This window comes from Lonchura striata, chromosome 7, assembly GCF_050655825.1.
Source record: "Lonchura striata isolate lonStrDom1 chromosome 7, ASM5065582v1, whole genome shotgun sequence".
Classification (NCBI taxonomy): Eukaryota; Metazoa; Chordata; class Aves; order Passeriformes; family Estrildidae; genus Lonchura; species Lonchura striata.
In genome coordinates, this window is record NC_140709.1 from 20761492 (window position 1) to 20772683 (window position 11192).

Sequence of the window (11192 nt, forward strand, 5' to 3'; positions counted from 1 at the left end):
AGTACAATGAAATCCTGTAAGATACTATTTCAAAAAGTTAAAACAGACTAATCATAGTGTCTAAAATTAGTTGTAGCTTATCTTGAAAGGATCATATGATCACATTTTTTATCTGCAAATGGTGAGAACTACTTAAATATATACAGTTGGTGAACTTGTGTCTGAGACAAACATATACAAATTATAACAACATTCTCTTACTTTCTTGGAGCATGAATCATCTTTCATAAAGCTTTCCATGGTAAAATTGCGGTTTTTTTTTTTGTTTTTTTTTTTTTTTGTTTTTTTTTTTTACACAGGACTTTATCCAGAAAAAGCTCAGAAACTGGAAGCACAGAATCTCACAAAACCAGAGAAGAATGAACAGGTACTATAATTGAGCATATTAATCACGGCCTGATAGAATCTTTCACAGCAAAATTTTTTATGATCCATATGCTGGTATTTGTTGCAAGGAATCCTTATAACAAATATATTAAAAAACATCAATGAAAAATGCCACCAATTCCTCTTTAAAAAAACTGATTAATTCCAAGCAATTGTCAGTACTCCTGAAGCCATGTGTTTATACCCACACTGGAGTATGCCTGAAATCTCACTGACATTTCCCCCCCAAAATAGCAATATCATGCTTCTTTCACATCCTGAATAACTGGTTTAAAAAAGAAAAATAAATTGCATAGGAAATACTACTAACAATTAATTATGATTCTGCAGTTTAAGATTGGTTCAATTATTTTGTCATTTCTTAGTCTGACAGTTGTCAACTTTGTGCATCTTGTTGACCTCTTTTAATCTACCAGCAGGGATACTCTAATCATTGTATACTCTCTTCACAGGATGAGTGCCTTTGGATACTGTTAGAGATCATTATTTTTCTACAGTGAGGGATTATTTATTTATTAAATGAAATAACTTCAATTCCTACAATGCTTACAAATCACTGATAAATAGATTTACTGTCTGTAGTACCTTTCACATTTGCCCTAATAAAGTGGACAATAATATCAGAGACTTCTTGTTATTACTTTTTAAACCCTCACTTTTATAGTGATACAACAATAAAATATTGAAAATAAATTAAGAAAAAATAGGAATAACACCCCATATCACATAAAGACTTCAGAATATACACATTTGACCACCTCTATACTACTGAAATTGAAGGAATTCTCAAATTATCTAATGCTGCAAATGTGTCAATATCTTCAGAAAAGAATGGAAAATGTTAATTACTCTTTACCAGCATTTAAAAATAATTTGTATATCCTCTTTGACAACAGCTGGAATGATAAGTAAAGTAAGAGCATTTGGCTTAGAATAATCTAGGAATATACTTCCATTGCCCCATACATTGCCACAGGCATTTATTTTCTCACATTTATTTCTTCAGCTATATGGTTCGAGATTTTTTTCTTGTTTCTATATTATTTGCAAAAGTGAAATCTTTTTCTGAAAGACTTTTTAATCCTGCTTTTGGAGGCAGGAAATAAGGTTGCCTTTTTTTTTATATGCTTTTATTTTTATGACAATTTAGTCAGAACATTTCAAGTGACAACCAAAGGCCCAGTTACCTCCCGCAGGCTCTTGTCCAGCAGCCTGTGAGCTGATAGCTGGATCTGCTTTCAAACAAGTCTGATTTAGATTTATCTAACTTCACCAGTCTAAGAAGATTTTCTGTTTTATCAGGAATTGAACAAGCCCAGTTTCATAAATGAATAGAGTTATTTTTAGAGGATTTCTGGAATTTTCAACCTAAGCTTTTCTACACATTTCTCAGTCAGGTGGTCTTTTCATTTCTAGTTTGATAAATACCTGTGCAGTTCACTTATAGGTATTTAGTCCTCTGTCTACTGTCTGGAAAGTTAAATTTAATTATGATCATAGAGAGAAGAATTAAAGCATGGATAATGCACACTGAGGAATGGAATTCACATTGCAAATTATTTTTATGGCAATGTTGGAGAAGGCAGCAGGCATTCACTTTGCACTGATAGAAGGAGAGAACAGCTCTGTTTCTTGCAATGGAATATTAAACAGCAAAACCATAATGAATAATAATAATGATCTTTCCACAAAGGGTGACATTGCTGAAATGGTCACTTGGTCACACATCCAAATTAATTCACATCCAGCTCCTTTTTTATTTAATTTATGAGAAATCTAAAAAGCTGTTGTTAAGATTACATATACAAATACTACTTTTTGCACCCTGAGGAGATCAGTGATTTTGGTTAAAACTAGAATTAGGAAAACAAAAATGCCAAGACCATAAGGCAGTAGTCTAAATTAAGGGACAGTAACAATTTAAAGGAAGCAGAATGAAAGTGTTATCAGAAGAGATAGAAATCTCATAAGCTTCTTGCACTACAAATGCTGATATGTGAAGTACAAACCCATTACTTTTAAATTACTTTTATACAGTGTCTTATATTTGAGGTGCCTATTATGGCATAAATATTCTTCCACCAGAAAATGAGCATAATCTTCATAAATTGTGCTTATTAAATAGTTGAACGTGTAAAGTATATTAGAGCATAATATTAGTTCATCTGATTTCATGTCCTAGCAGTTGCAAGTGCAAAAGCATCATACAACAGTGTGATTTATACCAAGCACATTAATACTCTTGGAATGCTTGTTAATAGTAACAAAATTCTGACAATTTTTGTACATACAAAGCAAATGTTTGTCTATCTTGTACCCAGAAGCCTTTAAGGTGACAAACTGAAGATTTTATTCACTTCCTCCAAAACCCCATGCAGGATAGTGATTAATAATGTTGTCTTTATCATCTAAGTTTATGGTTGACAGGATCAACCGGGACATTTCTGCATAACTTTCATTGGTGTAACATGTATATTCCACTCCTACTCCAATCTCACTCAACTTAATGGCAAAACTTCTGTGTCCCTTAGGGTTTTTCTTGGACTTTTTGAACCATATGGAAGCAGAGCTGCTAGCTTGTTATGGATGCCCTGTCAGACTGCTGCTGCACACTTGCTTCCTAGAAGAATCTGTATAAAACAGAAGCTTTCAAGGTTTTCTCATTCCAGTGCCCCATCTATCTGTTAGCTTTAAATATCTTATGGATAAACTTACATGGTCAAAATAAGAGACTGGGCACCTTTGTCAGCTGGGAATAAATAATGGGCTTGTAACAGAAGCAGCTCAAGGAAGGAAGACTGCCTGTTGGAGTGCCCTGTAATTCTGAGACTATTGCATTGGTAAAGCACATACTCAGTAGTAGTGGATACTTCTTACTAAATATTGCTGCTAAATATAGCTGTATTAAGTCTTCCAGACTCACCAGCGAGCAAATGTAAGAGCCTTACCTTATAAGTAATTAAAGTTACTACTGTAAAGCCACCACTCCACTGTTGTCTAAGTCTGGAATTTATATGCTCAAGACCTTAATACTAAAACTCAAGTCCCCAAAATAAATGTGTATCATAAACATCAGCATAGGTGCACTTCATCACTGGGGATATTACTGTGACACCACATATTTCCTTTGTAAAGAACAATACCAATAAGCTAATGTCTGAAAATTATTTGGAAGGAAGTGAGTATAGCACTGCAGCATTTTTATATTAGTTTGGTCTTGCACAATGCTGTCCCTCCTTTCCTTCCTGCCCAATACTATTTTAGCAATATTCAAGGTTTTTAAAAGAGGCCAGAAAACAAGAGCCAGGACTTGATTTCCATACTAGTCACAAATGGCAGCTGTAGGGCAAACACAAAATGTTGCGATTACAATCAGTGCCTTTTTTCCTATTGAAAAGATTCTTTCCGTATTCACATAGAATAAACTCAAAGGAAAAGCATAAAAAAGGCATTTTCTCTTCATAGTATTTCTTTGGCATGGATAAGAAGTATATAAAGTACAGCAGATGTGCCTATGCCGTACAATGGAAATGGAGTCTCTTATAACATCTGTTTAAATATTTTTATTTCAGTACATATATTTCTGTAATTGGACAGTGGCATGCTATCCTCATAGTTTTCTTCCCCAGAACTATGTTAGTTTCAAATATCTAAATGTTTTACAAGTTTATAATAAGATGACATAATAGTTCTTGGCTTAGTGAAGGCAAAACAAAAAATGCCTTAAAGAATTAAATTTGTACAATTTGCACATTTCCCTGGTTTATCTGCTAGCAAATATTAACGGAAGCATTTTTGGTGAATTTGTGTACTATCCTCTGAATAGAAGTATTCTGTAACATCATCTCTTCCAGCGAGAAGAAAGACTAGTCCCTCTGCCAAAGTGAAATGAGATTGGTTAGTCACAGTCAATGTGTGCTTATGCAGTCTACACCACTCAAAACCTCAAAACCTTAACTGAAAACCTAAAATTTTCTATGCAAGTAAAACTCAAAAAGATCAACAATATAAGTGGATCAGTGCTTTGCTTTTTTTTGAGTTTTTCTGAAATAATTCAGAAAGACCTGTAGTATCTTTATCCCCGATCCACATTGATTTCACCCCAGGAAATTTACTAGGTTGTGTAAAAGGTGTAAACATAGCAAAACTCTTCAAACCTTTTAAATGCATTGTTTAAAAACTTTTTTGGCAAAGGTGTGCTAACAAGTGCAGCTATTTTGAGGGACTAAACTAGTAAGGAGAGCAAACATAGGTACTTCTAATAGAACTCCTCTTTCCAGAGGTCTGCTAAGGAGGAAAAGGAGAAGAATGGGTGCATGTGCTTCTAAAAAATATCTGGGAGTGACAACATTTTCTGATGAGTACGTGGCTCATAGGCTGACCAATTTTAGCCCTCGTGATAGGGCTCTATCACAAAATCATCCCTTGGGATTGTGACAATGTGAAGGCTGTTGGATATTCTGAATATCCAGTGAGGGCTGTAAGCATGCCAAGAAGGTCTTCTGAGGGCAATATTGCTGGGTTGTGCTGAAAACTAGCTCATCCCCATCCCACAGGAAAGTAAAATGATCACAGGCAATCCTGGAGTGAACTGTCCCCAGAGATCCTTTTCCATTCCAGCCCTCCGAGGCACCCACTAGGTTGCTGGAGGAATTATTCATATGCAGTAGGGAAAGCTGGCCAGTATTTTTGTCATATATGATGTATATCTGAACAATAATAGAAGTGTGTAGTCTAAAAGCTAGTAAAACCCAGTAGATTGGACTTAGAGGCTAAAGATGAAGGCAGCCTCCTCTCAGACATGTCCAGACACAGAACAAGAGACAACAGGCACAAACTGAAGTTGCAGGGAATTCCACTTGAACTTGAAAAAAACTAACTATAAAAGTGATTGAATAATGTAACAGGTTACATCGACTAGAAGTAGAACAAGAGCACAAAAATCAAAATGTCAAAAATGTTAATATGCACTTTTTGAATAAGGAAACGCCACAATGAAACCCTGCCTTGTCAGAAGCAAGCTGTGGCTATTTGAGGATCATAAAAACTTCTGGCAATGTTCACTTTTCTTTTTCTTTTCAGGAACACTTCCAAGTACGAGATAGTTGATGAGCCATTACATCAATGAGGAGGTACTTCCTTGCTGCATTTCTTGGCTGCTCCTAGAAGCCCAGCTTCTTCTGCTTAATGTCTAAAGAGGTCTTTCTCCCCTGTTACTTTCCTGGCGATAACTTCACTTTATTTATCTGCATCAGATTTTCTTAGTAAGATTCTTCTCCACAGTCCTCAAGAAATTCAGATCCTCTAAAAATTTGAAGTGTGTTGCTGTTAGGCAGCTAAACATTGCTACTCTCAGGGGGAAAGGTAGCATCTGAAATCTGGAGTCTTTCTTTCATCAGGAAAATCAGATAACACCAAAGAAAATAGAGCATTTATGTAAAAAATTGCCGTATGTTGTCCAGTCTCTGCATAAAGCTTTTAGATTTGTGTAACTTTTTTCTAGAACCAATATAAGTCATATGTGAAAAAAAACCCCATGCTTCAAACTAGGGAATTATTTGGCTTATGCTACTGTGATGTCATTAACATATTTTTAATCCATACAGGTTTTCTCCTGTTGTTTTTACATGCATGAAGTAGCACCTCACAGCTGCTATTCAACTATGTGGCTGCTGTAGCTGGGTTTCCTGTTACACAACTCAACACTCTTGTTTGAAACCAACAAATGCCACCTGTCTGTACCAACCAGGATGCAGCCCATAGTCAAGGCAGCTTCTTTTCCCACTTGCTAATTGGCTCAGCCTTTTTTTCTCTGCCAGAATACATTATTAGACGTGTCTGTGCTTTATTCAGGTCGTTCTTGGTGTGAATTAACTGCAAGTATAAGCCTGCAAGCAAATTCATTGTAGGTGTATTTTCAAAGCTGTGAAAAGAAGACTATAAGCATTACATATAACCTGAGGTGTACTGTGTAATTTATACCATATAAATAAATTATTAAATTTGTCTTTCTTTTTTCATTTGCCGAATTTCATAATTTGATTTTTATGGGCATGTGTTGGTGCCCCTATCAGGCTCTTAGAAAAATTAAATCTGTAATCCTGTGAACCAAATGTTGCAGAAAGAATGAACTCATTTACTGTATTGTGATGAATAGAATAGCTGCATTGAATGTATATGAAGCTGCACAATTAATTACTACATAAATGTCTTGTCAAGTGCACATGTGTGTCATGTATGATCTTTACCTCTAGCAGACCATATTGTATTGTCCAACTAAATATAAAGCTCAGAGTGCTTTCATTATAGTGCTTCTGTGATGCCAACTACAGTCCTGTTCTTAGAGTAGTGAAGAACACTTATACAAAAAGGAAATCTCAGACTTATTATATGTCCTGGAATTTCATTGCATGTATTTCTGAAATTATCACTTGCACTAAATAATTTTTGAATTTTATCTGAATTACATGCATAGTAGTGTATCTTCTTTACTGAAAGAATTTACAGAAAATAACTATTTCATTTCTTTAATCACTGCAGATCATGAGTCCTTATTTCATATAAAGTCTAATTAAATTACATGTCCCAATTATATAGGACTAATTCACTGAGCTTTTTAGGAGTGCTTAATTTGTGATATGAATAATGTTTTACAGCTCTCAATTTTGCAAACAAGGAATCAGTGTGACAGCTAAGGCATTGGAAGCTAGAGAAGGAAGGCTATAGAAAACACCTTTCACCCACATGACAGGAATTTTATTTGCCTGGAATCAAAGTACCATGTTACTTTTGCCCTTGAAAACCTCAGATTATAAGGGGAGGTGTGGTAATCACATAAATAAAAGTGTCTACTACTGAAAGGTTGTTTTATGAATTATCACAAAGGAGTTCTGAGAGAGTGCAGTCAAATGATTTTATGCCCCATATCTCATGAATAATACACATACACAAATAAATAGAAGAATCACAGCATTATATCAGAGTCTTGACATTGCATCAGAATTTTGTTTTTTAAGTGTCTATGCATCAATACAAAAACAAATTGAGAAAAAAAAATAGCTACATTTGACTTCTGGAACTGATTGCTATGAGCAATGGGGAACACACCAGGAAGAGTAAATTTTCCATAGTGATCAAGCAATGTTGAAATTAGATTTGGGTTTGAAATTAATTTGAATTTAGACTGAAAAGATCAATGTAATGAAAATAAGGGTCCTAAGGAAGGCTACCTTATACACATCACAAATTTTCTTGCTGAGGTATCATCTGTGAGGACATAGAAACCATAAGGTTATTTAATTGAGTACTTTGCTCCTAGAAATTCACAGGCTTTCCCTCAGACTTCACACAGCAAAATGATGAAAACTAGGTATTTTATAATAATAAATAATAATAGTCTAATGGTTTCAATATCATCTGTACCAAATTTAGGGGCAGATCATGAACTGCTGCACTTCCTGTCCAATTTATCTATCTGTACCTAGCAGAGAGAGCTGACACCAAGTTGTGAAGATAAAACTTGGCCTGAACAGTTAAAATATGCTCATCTGGCTCTGCAGGTAAGCAAAACCACATTTTCTTTCAGCCTTTGATGAAAATCTATGAAATACAGCTAAGCTTGCAGGGAAGGATAAAGAAACTAGACATATAGACAAAAAAAACTTTCATATGCCTTTGTACTTTTGGTTAAAGAATGACTGAATAATTACAATCTAATAATTAATTCCATTAGCCATGATAAGTATGTTCCAGAGAAAGTGAGACATTTGAGCTGTCAATACAGTGTGGACAAGGCACACTGGAGTTTCCAGGTGCATGCTTTGTGTTCTAAATGAACACTTGTAGGGTCAGGCTCAGAGGCAGCACAGCTGCTTTCAGGCAGTGAGGAGCTGAAATAACCTGTCAGGCTCTTGTGGGTGTGTGGAGAGCCAGCCTAGCACTTCATGAATCCTATTCCTATGACTGGGCACAAAGCCAGACCCTCTTCATCACGTCTGTGATTCAGCCCCTGCTGATCAGTTTGATTTGAGTCTGTTAAGAAGCACTGATGTGTCAGCCCTGTACTCCCAGAGCAAGGAGCAGGCTGAATGGGTCTAGTGTGGCACCAAGTTCTACTGGCTCCCAAATATTGTACTGAAAAGGGTCATAGTGCAGTCTGAGTCCCAGCCTGCCTTGTATCTTAGGCAACTGCAAAGTACTTCCCTGATATTTATCATCTTGAAATTCCTTTTGTTGCCCTGGGTTCTGCATACAAAATTTTGTTTTAACACAGTATGCTGATGTGTCCATAAATCTAAGCAATGATACATTAACATTTATTAAATGCATTAAAGCATTGCATCTTCAAAGAATTCTTGTGAATAAGTTAGAACTCATTTATTTATTTCAATAGACTTTCCTGTGAACTAACTGGGGAGTTATCCTGAGTAAGTGAGGAGAACAGGAACAAGAAAAAGACAGAACACAGAACGATGCAGGAAGGAAAGGAAGTCCTTACTTGTGAAGCTCTTTGGCTAGGTCATTGTATGCTGGATTTTTTGATTACCACTGAAGAGGAGAATTATTATGTTGCTCTACAGCTCTACAGGACAGTTTTGTTGCATTGGTTTAAAGTATGTGTATCACCACAACTTTTGCAGCCCTTACAGCATACAAATCCCAAAAGAACTCACATGTAGGTTTCTGTGTGTTTATTCCACTACAGGCTGATCACTCCTTTGAAGTCCATAGGTGTTGTGTGTGTACAACCGAACCCGTTTTGGTGCCTACAACCCTAACCACACTGAATGTGGCACTGCTGTATTCTAAACAAGGATCACAGTCCTGTCAGTCTCCATCTTTCTCCCAAGGCTTCTGTGTGATACATGAATTTGAACTATTGCTTGAGGTAGAATTTATGGGCTCATTCTGGACTTATACTATTTAAATTGGCTTCCATATAGTAATACAAAACATGCTTAAAATCAGCTTCAGTGAAATTATTTCTGCAGTTACTCGAAACTCCTTTAAGTTTTTGGTATAATTAGTCAACAAAGAGTTTTCCACAGTAGCTCTCCTTTGTACTCCACTACCATGTAACCGTAATAAACCTAATAAGTAATTTTTTTTCGAGCTCTAACAACTATGATTTAGCCTTTGATTAATATTTTTCACATCAAATTTCTAATTGAAGAGAATTTATTTTTTTCTGGAAAACTTTCGTAAGATCTCATTGGCTGTATTTGAGTAAAAGTGCAGGAACGAGTATTTGTACCAGACAGAAAATGCAAAGAAATAGTCAAAGTACAAAATTAAACATGATTTGCTTTATGTCCCATAATGCAAACAACAGTTTGGACCCTACACATTTGAACACTTATTCTTACAGGCAGGGGATAACTTGAAGGCTGGCTAATTTCTTGTTTTCTGTGGTTTAAGGGCTTCTTAAGAGCATGGCCCTGTAACTCCTTCCTAAACTGTGGAAACTTAAAAGGCCAGCTGATCTTTCACATACCTCAGCAATACCTGGCAATTCTCCATTTCTCAGCAGCAATTTCCTTTGAAAGCAGCTGCCATTTTAATTTTTGGCTGCATAATCACATCTCAGATTCTAAAAAATCCCATTAGCCTTCTGTTCAATAAGGGGAAATTAAATCTCAAATATGTATTTTAATAATTTTTTCTTCATACAAGTGTATAGCTTAGAAATGTAATGAGGAATGGGCACTGTGAGGCAGCAGGAGGAGGTACAGGGTGTGTAATGAAGTGTGCTTTAGCATGTTCTTTCTAGTATATGTTCTCACAAGCAAGTGAGCACTTGACCCCATTAACATAAGGCCAGTACTCTAAAATTATGTTTCCTAGGCTTGTTATGGTCTAATTTCTTAAGAGTCACAGGATAATCTGTATTCTATTTGACTTGTTACGTGACATATATAATGGCTATTTATATATGACTTTTCACCTCAAGAGAACATGAACTGTCCTGGGGTCAGGGATTTCTGATTTCAATAGTCAGGAGCTCATGACATTTCTGTGCAGTTTGGAGACTCTTTGGTTGGCACAGGCTGATTGATACCTGAACTACTCAAATTCCTTGCTGTCTAAGTTTCTCTGAGAAGTTTCACTAGTGTCTTAATTAGAAAGATACATAACTACCCATAATACAAATACCAGCGTTAACTTTGGCTGTCTTGCTCTAATTGTTCTCTAACTGGGACACGTCTGAATGAAGTATGGATGCAGGCAAGGTTCCTGGCTCACTCTGGGCATGTCTAACTGACACAATCCACGATAAATTAAAGCCTCTTTTAACGGTCACTCCACAAAAAGGTATCCATCTTTGAGTGGAGTCTGCCCACAGCCAAGCACGTGAGCAACACCCCCTTTTTGCCGACGCGCACGGCATTCCCTGGGACCCGAAGTGCTGCTAACAGAGGGCTGTCCCGGCGCGGGCCCGGGGCACGGCGCCGGGCGCGGGAGCGGCGCTGCCGCGGCTCCGCCCGGGCCCCCGGCCCGCGCCGGCCGCTCCCGCGGGCGGCGCCGCTCGGCCGCCCTCTGGCGGCCGGGCCGGGCGCGGCTCTGCTGAGTGCTTTCTCATGAAGTACAGAATCAGCGAGTTTCATCGATTCATCTGGCACGGACATACTGCGTTATAAATCATTAATTTGATTGAGAATTTAGAGCTCCTTACCTTTCAAGCTCTGGTTCCACTGGCTCTCAAACACTTGCATATTGACAAATGAATAGCATTGATTTTCCTTGAGTAGATTGATTGCTTAGATGCAAAAAATTATCTTTTTTTTTTTTTTTTTTTTTTTTTTTTT

General features: G+C 36.7%; 1 long non-coding RNA gene across 7 annotated transcripts in view; it reads left to right on the forward strand.

The window, feature by feature from the left end:
• Nucleotides 1-10801, forward strand: part of LOC146766903 (uncharacterized) — a 37291-nt gene extending 26490 nt beyond the window's left edge. For 5 of the 7 annotated variants that reach the window (XR_014956576.1, XR_014956580.1, XR_014956581.1 and 2 more), the window contains 4 exons: nt 300-367; nt 5470-5519; nt 5994-7946; nt 9092-10801. This is a non-coding gene — a long non-coding RNA (uncharacterized LOC146766903). The remainder of the gene's footprint in view (nt 1-299; nt 368-5469; nt 5520-5993; nt 7947-9091) is intronic. The other 2 variants (XR_014956578.1, XR_014956579.1) reach the window with 2 other exon arrangements.
• Nucleotides 10802-11192: the final 391 nt, after the last annotated feature.